This window comes from Schistocerca cancellata, chromosome 1 (assembly GCF_023864275.1).
Source record: "Schistocerca cancellata isolate TAMUIC-IGC-003103 chromosome 1, iqSchCanc2.1, whole genome shotgun sequence".
NCBI lineage: Eukaryota > Metazoa > Arthropoda > Insecta > Orthoptera > Acrididae > Schistocerca > Schistocerca cancellata.
Genome location: NC_064626.1, coordinates 98,645,274 through 98,664,034, shown reverse-complemented (window position 1 = coordinate 98,664,034; position 18,761 = coordinate 98,645,274).

The window sequence follows — 18,761 nt, the reverse complement described above, 5'->3', positions numbered from 1 at the left end:
CAACGGGTCGGCCTGCAGTGAGCGAAGAAACCGTTGAACGCGTGCGGGCAAGTTTCACGCGTAGCCCGCGGAAGTCGACGAATAAAGCAAGCAGGGAGCTAAACGTACCACAGCCGACGGTTTGGAAAATCTTACGGAGAAGGCTAAAGCAGAAGCCTTACCGTTTACAATTGCGACAAGCCCTGACACCCGATGACAAAATCAAACGCTTTGAATTTTCGGCGCGGTTGCAACAGCTCATGGAAGAGGATGCGTTCAGTGCGAAACTTGTTTTCAGTGATGAAGCAACATTTTTCCTTAATGGTGAAGTGAACAGACACAATGTGCGAATCTGGGTGGTAGAGAATCCTCACGCATTCGTGCAGCAAATTCGCAATTCACCAAAAGTTAACGTGTTTTGTGCAATCTCACGGTTTAAAGTTTACGGCCCCTTTTTCTTCTGTGAAAAAAACGTTACAGGACACATGTATCTGGACATACTGGAAAACTGGCTCGTGCCACAACTGGAGACCAACAGCGCCGACTTCATCTTTCAACAGGATGGTGCTCCACCGCACTTCCATAATGATGTTCGGCATTTCTTAAACAGGAGATTGGAAAACCGATGGATCGGTCGTGGTGGAGATCATGATCAGCAATTCATGTCATGGCCTCCACGCTCTCCAGACTTAACCCCATGCGATTTCTTTCTGTGGGGTTATGTGAAAGATTCTGTGTTTAAACCTCCTCTACTAAGAAACGTGCCAGAACTGCGAACTCGCATCAGCGATGCTTTCGAACTCATTGATGGGGACATGCTGCGCCGAGTGTGGGAGGAACTTGATTATCGGCTTGATGTCTGCCGAATCACTAAAGGGGCACATATCGAACATTTGTGAATGCCTAAAAAAACTTTTTGAGTTTTTGTATGTGTGTGCAAAGCATTGAGAAAATATCTCAAATAATAAAGTTATTGTAGAGCTGTGAAATCGCTTCAATCATTTGTAATAACCCTGTAACAATAGTGAAAATTCATATGTAACAAACTACATATAGGCGCGGCTGCTTTTACCTTATATTACATCACTCAGGCACCGCCACCGTTCCCCACGACCGGCCGAGCCAACTCCATACACACGACTGCTCGCTACTACTTCTACTGCCATTGCTCTTACTGCAGCCAACATTGCTCTCTGGTCTGAGATTCTCTTATAGATTACATATCGCAGGCAGCGCGTGAGCAATCCATCGAAATTTCATCTGCTCGAGTGCACTAGCAATAAATTCCTTAGTCATGGACCTCTTACAAACTGATAAGGATTTTTATAAATACATTTCCATACGTCTATGCAGGTCTTGCTTTCCAACGATAAGTTAACTCGTGACTCTGTATGTCCATCTTTTTAGAATTGTTGCGGGACTCGGCTTTTAGTTACAGGGGGTCAAATTAAACCCTTGAGCCTTCTGGTTTCCAACCTTATTTTATTTGGCAACCAGTTTCGGCGTTTTACTACGCCATCTTCAGGCCCTTGCCGACATGTAGGGAGATTCTACCTCAGTTGTGATCAAAACAGGGGCCATAAATACTGGTATTAGTAGACTTTTGCTTTAGCGATCATTTCAAACATTGTCTGCCGACTGTTCAACTTCTACATGTGCCCTCACAGAATCTTACTTCTTTTGTCTCTCTCTAGTTTCAGGTAGCGTAATTTAGGAGTACTGCCGTAGCAATGCCGCATATGCAGGTCTCATGAAACACGCAGTCTGTTACAGTTCTCTGACAGATACGTTTGTGATTCTTGAAGTTTTCCCGACGGACATAATGTTCCATCATCTTTAGGGCGTGCAGAAACTGCAGAAAAATCACAGGAAAAGGATGAGGAAGTGGAAAGGGAAGTGAAATCTACAGCCTTTCTCCCATACGTGGGTAATGTTTTTTTTCTAAAATCGCTAGAATCTTGAAGAAAGATAAAGTGGGAGTGATATTCCGCCCACCAGCTAAGACTGCAGCCTTGTTGGGATCCGTTAAGGATGATCTGCTCTTGCGAAAGGCGGGAGTTTATGAAATCCCTTGAGAGTGTGGCAAACGTTACATAGGGCAAACCACGCGCACTGTACAGGAACGATGCGTCGAACACCAGCGGTACACACGTCTTCTTCAGTCTAACAAATCAGCAGTTGCCGAACATTGCATTTCTACTGGCCATGCCATGGATTATAAAGATGTTAAGATTTTAACTACTGCTTCATCTTTCTGGGACTCAGTTGTTAAGGAAGCTGTAGAATTACAACTAGCCGACAACCTGTTAAACCGTGACGAAGGATTTCATCTTGACAATGCTTGGAAACCGCTTATTTCACACCTTCGTTCGGAAAGAATTTCTGCATCTTCACTTCCGACAGATGTTACCACTTTTAAAGATTAATTATTTATTTACAAGAACGGTGGATTCGCAGCACCACTATTTTGCTTGCACTCTGCGCTATATCATTGATATATACATCTTATCTATGACTAGCGCAGTAGTGGCGACTTTGATATCTTTGACGCATGCGCTTTCAATCCTCAACAGCTTTGTATCACGTGACTCTCCGTATAAATAGGCACACGCAAACGCTATTCCCTCAAAATTACCGACCAATCTCCCTGCTCAACCACCTGTCTGAATTACTTGAAATCCTCATCCAAAACTCCCTACTACAATTCCTATCTGCCAACAATATCCTTATTCCTGAACAATTTGGTTTTCGTGCTGGGCATAGCACAACACAACAAGCCATTCGTCTGGTGGAGCACATTTGCACAGAGAAGAGCCAGGGCAATAGCACAGCTGCCATTTTCCTGGACATTGAAAAAGCGTTCGACCGGGTTTGGCATGGCGGCCTGCTATACAAACTGTCGAAGATGAATTGCCCACTTCACCTGCTTAAAATAGTCCACTCGTTCCTGGTGGAAAGGAAATTTTACTCTACAATACATCGAGCAAACAGCGAGCTAAAACAAATAGAAGCAGGTGTCCCACAGGGATCTGTGCTTGGCCCCCTCCTATATCTACTATACACAAATGATCTGCCAAAGGAGCCGGGCGGTAACATTGCCCTATATGCAGATGACACTGCATTATACCACAGTGGCAGGAACATCAACTATCTAGCCTACCGCCTACAACGACACCTAGACAAAGTGACAAAGTGGTGCAATCTGTGGAAAATAAAAATCAACGCAGACAAATGCCAGACTATATTATTCAGCCACAAAATCAAACGCCCCATACTGAACATCACGCACGACGACCAGGTACTACCCTGGAAAGAAGTAGTTACCTACCTTGGGCTAAAACTGGATAAGAATCTGACATTTATGCACCACATCAAAGAGGCCAGAAACAAGGGCTCTGCCCGGCTCTTTCAGCTATAACCACTCCTTAAAGGCAGGGGACTCACAGTACCTGCCAAACTCAAAATTTGGAAAACTATCATCCTCCCAGCCATGCTCTACGGTTCAGAAGCGTGGAGTATGGCAGCAGACACCAATCTCAAACAGTTGGAAATCATCCAAAACAAAGCCTTCCGAATCGTTGCAGACGCTCCGTGGTTCTCGAGCAATGAGGAGATCAGAGCAATGTTAGGACAGCCCTCATTCTATCATATCATAAAACAAAAATCATTAAAATTCTACGAATCATCCAACGCATCACCACACCAACTCATCAACTCTCTGGGAAGGGACGAAAACCCTGACCAGAGAGCACCAATCACCATAATCCATCGCCAATTCAGGCGTTAGTCATATGAATCCATACGCAAACATACACTTACATCATCATCACCGCCGCCTCCACTAACATCATCATCACTGCCGCCTCCACTAACATCATCATCGCCGCCGCCTCCACTAACATCATCTACCCAGGGGAGAAACGACCCCTAACCATTACCGTATAACCCCCGAATCGGCACCACTAAGGACCAATTCGTAAGACAGAGCGTTTTCAAGGACGCTGGCTCTTCAAACACATCATGGGTATAGACCCAGCCATTTCACTTTTATGAAGTCAGTCTCCGACTCGCCTTGAAGATGGCTCGGAGGTTTCTAGCCGAAATATCGCAAGAAGAATTGTCGCTGTCCCGAGTGCACGCCCGAAAGATGATGGAACTGATACGTTTGTGTCCGTGGTCTAGACCCACCAGACTGATGAACATTAAAGGATGGTATGAAAAGTAAAGAGACAGGCAATGTTGGTGACAAAGCGAGAAATGCAAGACTTGGAGAGAATGACGAAGCAAGCTGATTATCTACTCTCGTCTTCTATGTTTTACTGCCTACCAAGATTTTCTGAATTTTTTTTTCTAAACTATAGTAATGACAGCGCATAGTAGTTTCAGATTTATAAATAAGGTCAGTCACATTGAATTTATTGCTCATTACATACTACTTCATAATATAGCTGCAGCTATCTAAGTGGTTAACTCAGGAACTTTGTTAATAATGAAGTATTGTTTATTGAAAAGCTTAACATAGTACGACCTTACATATTTTGTGAGCGGTTGGAAACAAATTTCGACATATAAACACCTATCATTTGAAAGTACATACCTCCCACATTTCTGTATGGTATATAAAACTTTTTGAAACTAACTATCTTCCGAATTAGTTAACATTAAAACTCCAGACCATTGCTAACTGCCGTTACAAAGTATGTCAAAACTACTGTTGTATTAGTTTTGTTGATATATTTGTAATGTTCCACTTAATTTGGATGATTTGTTAATTAACTCACTAATTAGAAAGTTCAATGTTTTGTGGGACAAAAAATATTTTATTTAAGAGGGCAGTCGTCAGCAATGAGTAGCGTAAAAAATATTGTTCATAGTTGAAACTATATACAGACCTAACACATTTGAGGTCAGGCCATCTGTAGTTGTGAGCAAAGTGAGTAACAACTATGTCTCTAGTAGTGAACAACGGGCAGTAATCCGATATCTTTCTGAAATGTTCGCGTATATTACGCACAGTTCGTATTCTTCACTCATGGTTTTAATTCATGACTTCTGCGACAGTAATTACTAGTAAATTCCGAGTGAGAACTTTTAGAGGAACTCAGTACATACTGACTCCTGTGGACAATGACTGGTTAGCAGGGCAGTGTCGACGGGCTTATTGACTCTTTTTCTAGTCTACCTTAATTCCATAAATGTGTATGAAGACAGTGACACGATGAACTCATACGTTACATGTTTGCCACGTGTGAATCGTTTTGAACCACTGGACTTTGTTGTGTGACAATTTAACGCACTATGAACTAGTGTAGTAAGTAACAATCTGCTTCCCCTTAAGTAGAACTATACGTGAGACCCGAAAATGGCCACATCAGTAAATACACTCCTGGAAATTGAAATAAGAACACCGTGAATTCATTGTCCCAGGAAGGGGAAACTTTGTTGACACATTCCTGGGGTCAGATACATCACATGATCACACTGACAGAACCACAGACACATAGACACAGGCAACAGAACATGCACAATGTCGGCACTAGTACAGTGTATATCCACCTTTCGCAGCAATGCAGGCTGCTATTCTCCCATGGAGACGATCGTACAGATGCTGGATGTAGTCCTGTGGAACGGCTTGCCATGCCATTTCCACCTGGCGCCTTAGTTGGACCAGCGTTCGTGCTGGACGTGCAGACCGCGTGAGACGACGCTTCATCCAGTCCCAAACATGCTCAATGGGGGACAGATCCAGAGATCTTGCTGGCCAGGGTAGTTGACTTACACCTTCTAGAGCACGTTGGGTGGCACGGGATACATGCGGACGTGCATTGTCCTGTTGGAACAGCAAGTTCCCTTGCCGGTCTAGGAATGGTAGAACGATGGGTTCGATGACGGTCTGGATGTACCGTGCACTATTCAGTGTCCCCTCGACGATCACCAGTGGTGTACGGCCAGTGTAGGAGATCGCTCCCCACACCATGATGCCGGGTGTTGGCCCTGTGTGCCTCGGTCGTATGCAGTCCTGATTGTGGCGCTCACCTGCACGGCGCCAAACATGCATACGACCATCATTGGCACCAAGGCAGAAGCGACTTTCATCGCTGAAGACGACACGTCTCCATTCGTCCCTCCATTCACGCCTGTCGCGACACCACTGGAGGCGGGCTGCACGATGTTGGGGCGTGAGCGGAAGACGGCCTAACGGTGTGCGGGACCGTAGCCCAGCTTCATGGAGACGGTTGCGAATGGTCCTCGCCGATACCCCAGGAGCAACAGTGTCCCTAATTTGCTGGGAAGTGGCGGTGCGGTCCCCTACGGCACTGCGTAGGATGCTACGGTCTTGGCGTGCATCCGTGCGTCGCTGCGGTCCGGTCCCAGGTCGACGGGCACGTGCACCTTCCGCCGACCACTGGCGACAACATCGATGTACTGTGGAGACCTCACGCCCCACGTGTTGAGCAATTCGGCGGTACGTCCACCCGGCCTCCCGCATGCCCACTATACGCCCTCGCTCAAAGTCCGTCAGCTGCACATACGGTTCACGTCCACGCTGTCGCGGCATGCTACCAGTGTTAAAGACTGCAATGGAGCTCCGTATGCCACGGCAAACTGGCTGACACTGACGGCGGCGGTGCACAAATGCTGCGCAGCTAGCGCCATTCGACGGCCAACACCGCTGTTCCTGGTGTGTCCGCTGTGCCGTGCGTGTGATCATTGCTTGTACAGCCCTCTCGCAGTGTCCGGAGCAAGTATGGTGGGTCTGACACACCGGTGTCAATGTGTTCTTTTTTCCATTTCCAGGAGTGTATATTTCTCCAAGAGTGTAATTATACTGTTTTAAATCTACTTCTCGTGTCGATCACAGTACTGGTGTGGACTTATTAGCAGAACTAACATCTTTCAGTTTTGGAGCCAGCTTAGCTACCGGAGAAAATAGGCTTATGTAGAAGGAAGCAGGTCTGTTCCAACTCTTGATACTGTGCGTTTAGCTCTTCAACATAGTCCGCGGAAGTAGATGCGTCGTTTATCCAGAGAAACACGCATACCTGGCACCACTGATCCCCAATCACCGTCATTTGGGACTTCAGTGGTGTCAAATGAGAGATCATTGCAGGGCCTGGCTGTAGTTTTGTTGTGTTTTCCGAAGAAAGCTAGTTTTGCCTCTGTGCCAGTGATTGTTGTGTGTTGGTTAGGAGGAGGCTAGCCGAAGACCTGCAACCAACATGTCTGCGTGCTAGACACACCGGACCTACACCTAAAGTTATAGTCTGAGGTGAGATTTCGTATGACAGCAGGAACACTCTCATGGTTATCCTACGCACCCTGACTACAACCCTGGTGACTCCACCTGTTGTTCTACCATTCATGAACAGCATTCTGGGCGGTGTTTTCCAACAGGATAACGCTTGCCCACATACCGCTGTCATAACCCAGCATGCTCTATAGAGTGTCCACATGTTAATTGGCCTGCTCGGTCACCACAATGGAGCACGTATGGAACATCATCGAACGACAACTCCAGCGTCACTCACTGCCACCTACCTGCTTTACCAATGTCTGTACCCTGTTTGTTATTTGGTCTCCCTCGTTTGCATCTGACTGCTCCTTATAACAACTTTCAAGAGACTCTCAGATCCGACCTCTCGATTGGAAAACCAGCACCTCAATCAGCGGTTTACAGTACCTCCTCCACAATCAAAACTGGATAGCCGTCTCAAGTTGAATGGTATAACGACACTCGCAAAAAAACGCAAGTCCCCATTGGAAGAAAGGAATGTTTTGTCTTCCCTAAGACTTCACCTACTTTGTCTCCACATCGTAATCTGCAACCTCTATCCACCTAACAAATGACCACTCATTAGGTCGCTCTTTTTCCCACAAATAACGGCAAACTACTTCGCTGGTAACTGAGGATAACTTATTTCCGAATTTATACACGCAACACTTTTAAAATTTCAGCTGCACCTCACAGGTCCCGCGACTCCTGCTCTCAAGACAGCAGCCGGCAGAATGCTAATTTCACGAGTTACCGAAAAGCTCCACAAAGTTACAGGGCGGTTGTAATTAAACTTTCCCTACTTGAAAGAGGATGTAGATGAAGATGAAATGGGAGATACGATACTGCGTGAAGAGTTTGACAGAGCACTGAAAGACCTGAGTCGAAACAAGGCCCCCGGAGTAGACAACATTCCATTGGAACTACTGACGGCCTTGGGAGAGCCAGTCCTGACAAAACTCTACCATCTGGTGAGCAAGATGTATGAAACAGGCGAAATACCCTCAGACTTCAAGAAGAATATAATAATTCCAATCCCAAAGAAAGCAGGTGTTGACAGATGTGAAAATTACCGAACAATCCGCTTAATAAGCCACAGCTGCAAAGTACTAACACGAATTCTTTACAGACGAATGGAAAAACTAGTAGAAGCCGACCTCGGGGAAGATCAGTTTGGATTCCGTAGAAATACTGGAACACGTGAGGCAATACTGACCTTACGACTTATCTTAGAAGAAAGATTAAGGAAAGGCAAACCTACGTTTCTAGCATTTGTAGACTTAGAGAAAGCTTTTGTCAATGTTGACTGGAATACTCTCTTTCAAATTCTAAAGGTGGCAGGGGTAAAATACAGGGAGCGAAAGGCTATATACAATTTATACAGAAACCAGATGGCAGTTATAAGAGTCGAGGGACATGAAAGGGAAGCAGTGGTTGGCAAGGGAGTAAGACAGGGTTGTAGCCTCTCCCCGATGTTATTCAATCTGTATATTGAGCAAGCAGTAAAGGAAACAAAAGAAAAATTTGGAGTAGGAATTAAAATCCATGCAAAGAAATAAAAACTTTGAGGTCCACCGATGACATTGTAATTCTGTCAGAGACAGCAAAGGACTTGGAAGAGCAGTTGAACGGAATGGATGGTGTCTTGAAGGGAGGATATAAGATGAACATCAACAAAAGCAAAACGAGGATAATGGAATGTAGTCGAATTAAGTCGGGTGATGCTGAGGGAATTAGATTAGAAAATGAGACACTTAAAGTAGTAAAGGAGTTTTGCTATTTGGGGAGCAAAATAACTGATGATGGTCGAAGTAGAGAGGATATTAAATGTAGACTGGCAATGGCAAGGAAAGCGTTTCTGAAGAAGAGAAATTTGTTAACATCGAGTATAGATTTAAGTGTCAGGAAGTCATTTCTGAAAGTATTTGTATGGAGTGTAGCCATGTATGGAAGTGAAACATGGACGATAAATAGTTTGGACAAGAAGAGAATAGAAGCTTTTGAAATGTGGTGCTACAGAAGAATGCTGAAGATTAGATGGGTAGATCACATAACTAATGAGGAAGTATTGAATAGGATTGGGGAGAAGAGAAGTTTGTGGCACAACTTGACCAGAAGAAGGGATCGGTTGGTAGGACACGTTCTGAGGCATCAAGGGATCACCAATTTAGTATTGGAGGGCAGCGTGGAGGGTAAAAATCGTAGGGGGAGACCAAGAGATGAATACACTAAGCAGATTCATAAGGATGTAGGTTGCAGTAGGTACTGGGAGATGAAGAAGCTTGCACAGGATAGAGTAGCATGGAGAGCTGCATAAAACCAGTCTCAGGACTGAAGACCACAACAACAACAACATACTTGAAAGGGCTCCCATGGAAAACGAGTGGATGAAGGGCAATGAAACTTCGTGGAAAAATTTGTAAGGACATGCGGAACAGAAATAACGAATAAACAATTGAAAGGAATTAATTTCTACGTGAGAGGGGTAGCATTTGTTAATGCATACCATGCTTACGTTCAAAGTAGAAAACGGTGCTCAGTGTGACGACCATGTGCGGCAGCGACAACCTGGGATCGCTGCCAGAATATCTCAGATAGGAGGTGGGCTACCTTCCCCGCTATACTAATGTTCGTGCGTTGGCGACCCGTTGGTAAAGCCTATCGTTTAGAGAACGCGACAGCTGGAAAACATAAGGGTTGAAACTGGTGACCTTGATGGCCACGCCGTTTGGAAATATCAGCCATTGATTCGATTTTCTCCGAATGTGTGGATGGAGGACCTCATCGTTGTATTCTTTTAATGCGGCGATACTTGCAAAGAGCAGCAACACTATTGCTGTGGTTTCTATAAAACAGCGTCACGGGTAAAGCCCTGGTCTCCTTGACTGCCTCTATTATAATGTCTAATGGTGTTTGCTTTCCAACCCTACGTCCCCGTACCATTACCTGCGCCTGACACCGACCTTAGTAACTACGCAAATCCTGCGTCGCACAGTCTGAACGTCATTCATATAAAGTTTGGTAGCAATACGGCAACAATTCTCCATCTACACTGCAACAAGTAGCGTAAGTATTATGTAACCATCGTGTATTGTGAAATACAGACCTCTCAGCCTTTCACTCGCAAATGCAGAATGTAGGCATTTCGGTTGCACACTTCTTGCTAGCGCTGATAGCATGCTGCTTTCTGCCAGTACATTCAGAAACTTCTTTTCCAGCCGATGTTACGAAACACCGGCTATCCCATGAAAATTACTCGTCTTAGAAAACAGCGTAGTTGCACCAGACCACACCATTTAGCTGGATGAAGCCTGGACAACAGTCCCTATTAGCAGAAACTGCTAAACCAGCGTTGGCTTTCACAATAGCGACGGACACTAAACGACAACTGGATAAGAAAAAATTACACTCAGTGATAGCAAATGAAATATGTTAAGCCAGTGAATACGTTCGATAACAGTCTAAAGTTACTTTCGATTTGACGGTCATCACGACTGTTGATAAACTGTTTCTGCACAGTAAGTTTTGGTACAGCAGATGGAAAATACACTCACGTTAAAAAAAACGCGTTGATCGAATAGGGATAGAATGTTCATATTCACACGGCATGTACATTAGTACGTTCTGCAGAAATGATCAGCATCTCAGTCACCTCAGTTCAGAGTATTGTTCTGCTTGCCATGGGGAGCACAACATTTATTCATATGGAATTACGAACAGTCCAATGAATTAAGCCTTTTTTATTCTTGAAAGAATTACGTGAAAATGTACAAAAACATTTATCATTCAATGTAATTATATTTAAAGACAATATAGATTAATTATGTATATCATTCTTTGTTCTATGTTAAAAAAATTAATAAGTGTGGAACAGACAAATAGTTTTATGTAATTACCTACTCTGGTCTTGATCCTCGATAAGGATGGACGTTGTAAGTGTACTTACGCTGCATTTCGGTTGAATGTTTGTGTTTATTTCATCTTAAGACCTTTATTTATGTATCTCTAGCATCTCTACATTTTAGGAGACTAACAACTTATCTTTTCAGAATATGAGAATGCGCAATACAGCGCAAGCCTATGATTGACTGTTGTCGGCCATTTGAGCGTCCGCAACGTCTTATTTGAGTATTGCCAGTACCGCAATAAACGGCACAGAGCCGAAGCAATAACTTAAATAGTTTGCATTTTAATTGTATTATCTAACTTATGGGCCATTTTAATTTATTTGCAAAAATTAATAGTACCTTTCATTAAATTGTTGTGGTTGCCGCATCACGGCTATCTTTTATCTCTGCTACGTAAGTTCACAGAAATTATCTTACTGCGAAATGATCAGTGATAAATGTGCCACACAATAATATTTCTCTACGCGAGCGAATGACGTTGAAGCAGTTTTAATTTCAATGAAATTTCAGTGCAAAAAGAACCTGAGATGCTTTGTTAACATACGAGTTAGTAAGGTGCTTCACATCACTCTTCACGTGTGTTATATTGCGTGGATTAAACGTTCACATAACATTTCCATTAAAAAAAAAAGACTGTGTAATTTGCCCGTGGTACGTTGTCCCATGCGTGATGGCATCGACGCGTGTAAGGCTCGAATGGCGTCCTGTGATATAGCCATCCACGCTGCATTCTCCTGGTTCCAAAGTTCATCTGCGGTGGTTGACTTTAGGTCACAGCGCTGCACCCGACGTTACAGGATTTCCCACGCATTTTCGATTGGCAACGAGTCTGGTGATATGAAGGGCCAGGGAGAAAGGCTGACATCTTGTGACACAAAGAAGGCAAGTATTCGGGCAGCAACATGTGGTCGTGAATTGTCTTGCTGAAAAGTGGCGTTCGGGGTGTTGTGCAGAAGGGCATGGCTACAGGTCGCAGGACGTCATTCACGTAGGCCACACTGGTCGCAGTGTTCTGAACACGCACCAGCTGTGATTTGTGGTTGGATCCTATAGCATCCCACACCATAAGCGTACGTCTTGTGCGGATGCAATCTGTGGGTCCCGGCGAAGGTTCAAGTCCTCCCTCGGGCATGGGTGTGTGTGTTTGCCCTTATGATAATTTAGGTTAAGTAGTGTGTAAGCCTAGGGACTGATGACCCTAGCAGTTAAGTCCAGATTTCACACATATTTGAACATTGTTTTGCAATCTGTGTGATGTCACTTCCCCTGTCGACGGCGAACCAAAATGCGGCCATCGTTTTCAAACAAACAGAAACTGGATTCGTCTGAAAACACTATATGATGCCATTTCCGCCCGCAGTGACGTCGTTCCATACACCACTGCCGTCTAGCATGTTTGTGCACATTCGCCAAAGGTAGGCGGAGAAGTGGACGACGCGCACGTAACCCATTCCGTAATGAACGGCGACGGACTGTCACCCCTGATAGCATTACACTATTCCACTGTTGCGCCAGAGCCGAGGAGGACGCAGATCTGTCCTGCATTGTCATTCGGATGAGGTGTCGATCTTCTCGGGCGGTGGTCTGGGTGGTGTGAAGTGACTGACCTCGTCGTGTTCTACGGCCTTTCGTGGACCATTCTGCACGCAGCGTTTACACTACCAAAACACTTCGTCCCACAAGAGCAGCAATTTCCCTGATGGATCCGTCACATTCTCTAAATGGTTCAAATGGCTCTGAGCACAACGGGACTTAACAACTGAGGTCATCAGTCCCCCAGACTTAGAACTACTAAAACAACTGACCTCAGGAAATCACCCACATCCATGTTGGACGCAAGATTCGAACCTGCGCCCGTAGAGGTCGCGCGGATCCAGACTGAAGGCCTGCACCCGTAGCGGTCGTGCGGATCCAGACTGAAGACCTGCACCCATAGCGGTCACGCGGATCCACAGTGAAGACCTGCACCCATAGCGGTCGCACGGATCCAGACTGAAGACCTGCACATGTAGCGGTCGCACGGATCCAGACTGAAGACCTGCACCCGTAGCGGTCGCAGTCGCGCGGATCCAGACTGAAGACCTGCTCCCGTAGCAGTCGCGTGGACCCAGACTGAAGACCTGCGCCCGTAGCAGTCGCGCGGATCCAGACTGAAGACCTGCACCCGTAGCGGTCGCGCGGATCCAGTCTGAAGACCTGAACCCGTAGCGGTCGCGCGGATCCAGACTGAAGACCTGCACTCGTAGTGGTCGCGCGGATCCAGTCTGAAGACCTGCACCCGTAGCGGTCGCGCGGATCCAGACTGAAGACCTGCACCCGTAGCGGTCGCGCGGATCCAGTCTGAAGACCTGAACCCGTAGCGGTCGCGCGGATCCAGACTGAAGACCTGCACTCGTAGCGGTCGCGCGGATCCAGCCTGAAGACCTGCACTCGTAGCGGTCGCGCGGACCCAGTCTGAAGACCTGCACTCGTAGCGGTCGCGCGGATCCAGTCTGAAGACCTGAACCCGTAGCGGTCGCGCGGATCCAGACTGAAGACCTGCACTCGTAGCGGTCGTGCGGATCCAGTCTGAAGACCTGAACCCGTAGCGGTCGCGCGGATCCAGACTGAAGACCTGCACTCGTAGCGGTCGTGCGGATCCAGACTGAAGACCTGCACCCGTAGCGGTCGCGCGGATCCAGTCTGAAGACCTGAACCCGTAGCGGTCGCGCGGATCCAGACTGAAGACCTTCACCCGTAGCGGTCGCGCGGATCCAGACTGAAGACCTGCACTCGTAGCGGTCGCGCGGATCCAGACTGAAGACCTGCACCCATAGCGGTCGCGCGGATCCAGACTGAAGACCTGCACTCGTAGCGGTCGCGCGGATCCAGTCTGAAGACCTGAACCCGTAGCGGTCGCGCGGATCCAGACTGAAGACCTGCACCCGTAGCGGTCGCGCGGATCCAGACTGAAGACCTGCACCCGTAGCGGTCGCGCGGATCCAGTCTGAAGACCTGAACCCGTAGCGGTCGCGCGGATCCAGACTGAAGACCTGCACTCGTAGCGGTCGCGCGGATCCAGACTGAAGACCTGCACTCGTAGCGGTCGCGCGGATCCAGACTTAAGACCTGCACCCGTAGCGGTCGCGCGGATCCAGTCTGAAGACCTGAACCCGTAGCGGTCGCGCGGATCCAGACTGAAGACCTGCACTCGTAGCGGTCGCGCGGATCCAGTCTGAAGACCTGAACCCGTAGCGGTCGCGCGGATCCAGACTGAAGACCTGCACCCGTAGCGGTCGCGCGGATCCAGTCTGAAGACCTGAACCCGTAGCGGTCGCGCGGATCCAGACTGAAGACCTGCACTCGTAGCGGTCGCGCGGATCCAGACTGAAGACCTGCACCCGTAGCGGTCGCGCGGATCCAGACTGAAGTGGGTAGAACCGCTCGATCACACCGGCCGGCTCTGCAATATCGTTGCCCTATTACCCGACCTCGTTCAGAGTCAGCGAGGAGTTGAAAATGGCTTCTTTGTCGTCCTAAACGCATTCTTGACCAACTTCAACTTACTACGTCCAACGCCTAAAGTAACTAATACTCCCGATTGCTACAGCGTGTATTTAAAGCAAACCTGATTTGCATCCTCAAAGTGGCACTACTAGAACGACTCTGAAGCGACTGACGCTAAATATGAGTAGACATTATCTTTTTACACTGAAGCGCCAAAGAAATTGCTATAGGCATGCGTATTCAAATACAGACATATGTAAACAGACAGAATACGGCGCTGCGACCGGCAACGCCCGTATAAGACCACAAGTGTCTGGGGCAGTTGTTAGACCGGTTACTGCTGTTACAATGGCAGGTTAACAAGGTCTAAGTGTGTTTGAACGTGCTGTTTTAGTCGGCGCACGATCAATGGGACACAGCATCTCCGGGGTAGCAATGGAGTGGGGATTCTCCCGTGCGACCATTTCAGGACTGTACCACTAATATCAGGAATCCGGAAAAACATCAAAACACCGACATCGCTGCGGACAGAAAAAGATAATGCAAGAACGGGACCAAGGACGACTGAAGAGAATCGTTCAAGGCGACAGAAGCGCAGCCCTTCCGCAGATTCCTGCATATTTCAATGCCGGGCTATCAATGAGTGTCAGCGTGCGAACCATTCAACGAAACATCATCGATATGGTCTTTCGGAGCCGAAGACCCTCTCGTGTACCCTTGATGCGCTTTACGCCTCGCCTGGGCCCGTCAACACCGACATTGGACTGTAGATGACTGGAAAGATGTTGCCTGGTCGGACGAGTCTCGTTTCAAATTGTATCGAGCAGGTGGATATGTATGGGTATGGAGACAAGTCCATGAATCTATGCACTGTGCATGTCAGCAGGGATTTGTCAAGCTGGTGGAGGCTCTGTAATAGTGTGGGGCGTGTGCAGTTGGATATGGGACCCCTGATACGTCTAGAAACGACTCTCACATGTGACACATACTTAAGCAACTTGTCTGATCAGCTGCACCATTCATGTCCATTGTGTGTTCCGACAGACTTGGACAATTCCAGCAGAACAATGCGATACTCCACACGTCCAGAATTTCTACAGAGTGGCTCCAGGAACAATCTTCTGAGTTTAAACGCTTCCGCTGGCCACCACACTCTCTAGAAATTAACATTATAGTGCATAACTGGGATGCCTTGTAACGTGATGTTCAGAGGAGATCTCCACCCCCTCGTACTCTTACGGATTTATGGACAGCCTTCCGGATTCATCATGTAAGTTCGCTCCAGCACTACTTCAGACATTAGTGGAGCCGATGCCACGTCGCGTTGAAGCTACCAACTTTTGTTTACATCATGGCGCTGTGTTTTCTTCCCGTCAGTGTACATATTTTGTAGCAATGCATAGAAATAATCAGGGTTCGCAAACAAACGATTCGTTGAAAGCCCTCGGGACAATACGTGGCATGATGAGTCTCCCGCATAGCAAGGCGTTGAGTATGCGTGTATTCTGGCCTCGTCGCGAGTTTGTTCTAAGCCCCAAGACGACAGACAAAAACGGATGTTTCACAATTTCCTCATTAAAAAATGAGAAAAATTCTTGCGGTTCACAGACGGAAGGAGCACATGAGATTTTTGTCTTTAGACTGAAAATATAGTGTGAAAATGAATCAGAGGACAGAAGCACGTGCCAAACCTACGTAACGGTTCGCAGACTCTCTCGAACGGAATAATGCCTCATAACCTAGGAGATTGTTTTTATAATGATTTTCACTCTGCAGCATGCCGTACACTGTACACTTCTTGGCAGATTAAAACTGGGTGCAGCGCAGGTGCCCGTTCCTACAACCGTAATCTATAGACCATTTGTCCGCTAAAGCCAAAAGTCCTGGCTTCGAGTTTGGGCCCGGCACATAGTTTTAAGATACTCTCAGCTGCAGAGTGAGACTTTTGCAAACAGTTACCCAGGACGTCACTAAGAAATATCTCTACAATATATTTTCTTCCAGGACAGTGAGTGCAGCGAGGTATGCAAGGGAATGTCTATGAGGTCTGGAAGGCACGAACTGAGGCCCGTGAGCCGCGTGTTGTAAGGGACCAATTACGAAGATCGTGGTAACTTACTTTGTAAGCGAACTCGCGTCCTTCTCCGCTGGAGATGATAAATAATTTGATTAAGAGAGAGCTAAGGATGCATCCATGGTCCAGCGTGGACAAAACTGTATGTTTAATCGTTGTGCAAGATATGTTGCAGAAAGCACGACATGTACACAGACGTAAAAAAATTCACAACACAGAGGAGGAGTCGTGTGACGTAAACGATAGTTGATACGCGTGTTTCTACACTGTGAAGCAGAGGAAACGCATGTTTTTCACTATTGAATGACTTGGACACGGCTTGATAAAAATAATAAAAACAAGCATTAAGTGATGGATTTTTAATGCAATTTTGAAATATACATATTTTAATTAGGTTCGAAAATGTCTTGGAGATGACGTCCTTCATACTGGATACAAATTTGGATCCTCTTCGAAAGTTACGCATGGCTCTCTCCATCATTTCATTCGGCACGAATTCAATTTCCTGACGAATGGAATTCTTAACGTCATCGATTGTGCGAGGTTTGTTCATGTAGACTTTTGATTTTAAATATCCCCACAAAGAGCTCGCATATCGACAAATCGGGTGAGTTAGGGGGCCAGTAAACATCACCATATCTCGAAATAACATGTCCTGGGAAGACGAGTGTCAACGGCTGCCGAACGAGTTTGATGATCTTTACACTTTGTGGTGTGATGTTGGTTGGGCGTTTTGCCGACATGGGCAGCTTGGAGATACAAGTTCTGTGACTTCGCTAGGAACAACATTTGAAGGGAAACGGTCAAGTTGTGGAACCCGCTCCCTCGTATTGTGTACCCGATATGGAGTAAGTCGTAATTGTTTGTTCCCGACGCACTCGGAGATTTTAAACTTTATTATTATGGTGAGATTTTCTTGGCCTAGTTAAATGGTGGCTGTTATTTGAAAATTTTCTCAGAAATTTTACTAGTTATTTGTATCTCTTGCAATCAAATGATTTTATGTTGCTGTTTTTAAAGCCTGCACTCTATTAATACAGTTGTCCATGTGTGAGTGAGTCAAAGGTTCTGCCCAGTGTTTCTATGTTTCAGAGTTACTGGAATCTTTTTGTGATTCGGGCAGAAACCGGCTAAACCTTAAACTGCATAGCACCCGCTGAGTTCCTTGTGCAGCTTTTTCTAGTAATGTTTTATTAACGCGGCAGAGCACGTAAACATTTTTTTTGGATCAGTGTATCTGTTGTAGTTTTCTCTAATTAAGTGATTGTATCATGTTATATAATGGCATATTAGTTTGGCAGTAGTTTCAAGCGTTATTAAGTCACCATTTACCGGTAATTGTTTCATTACATCTATTTTGAGGGAAGTCCTATTTGGGAGTTTGAAATTCTCAAGTTTGTCAGTAAACCCCTTTTCTTAATTTGGAGTTGTTTGTTAGAGTACTGAGTACGTTGGGTACCTAATTGTACTTGCAAAGTTTTATCTAGTGGCTCATCCACAATTTATAATTGTCAATTTTGTTTTAAAGGGATAATTTTAATAAACTGTCTTAATCATAAATTGTGACTACCAACATGATTCCCTCCCGCTTCCTCTGTTATGGTTTTTAAGATGTGATGAGTAAGTGCGGTACTATGAAGGAATCAGTTACTTCAATGACAGCTCCGAACAAGACGCCACGGAGAGTGCATTCCAATGACCACAGACCACCGCCTTCTGCGACCTCAGTGGTCTCAAGTGAGAGTTCAATGGAGGGCAGGGTCTGTCTGTTGTGTTTTCTGATGAAAGCTGGTTTGGCCTCGGTTCCAGTGTTGGCCGTGTCTTGGTTAAGAGGAGGCCAGCTGAAGGTGTACAAAAAGCCTATCTGTGTGACAGACACACTGGACATGCACCTGCCGTTATGGGCTGGGTGCAATTTCATACGACAGTAGGAACACTCTCGTGATTATCCCACACACTCTGACTTGAAATTTGTATGTCAGTCTGATGATTCGACCTGTTCCACAACCATTCATGAACAGCGTTCTGGGAGGGTATTTTT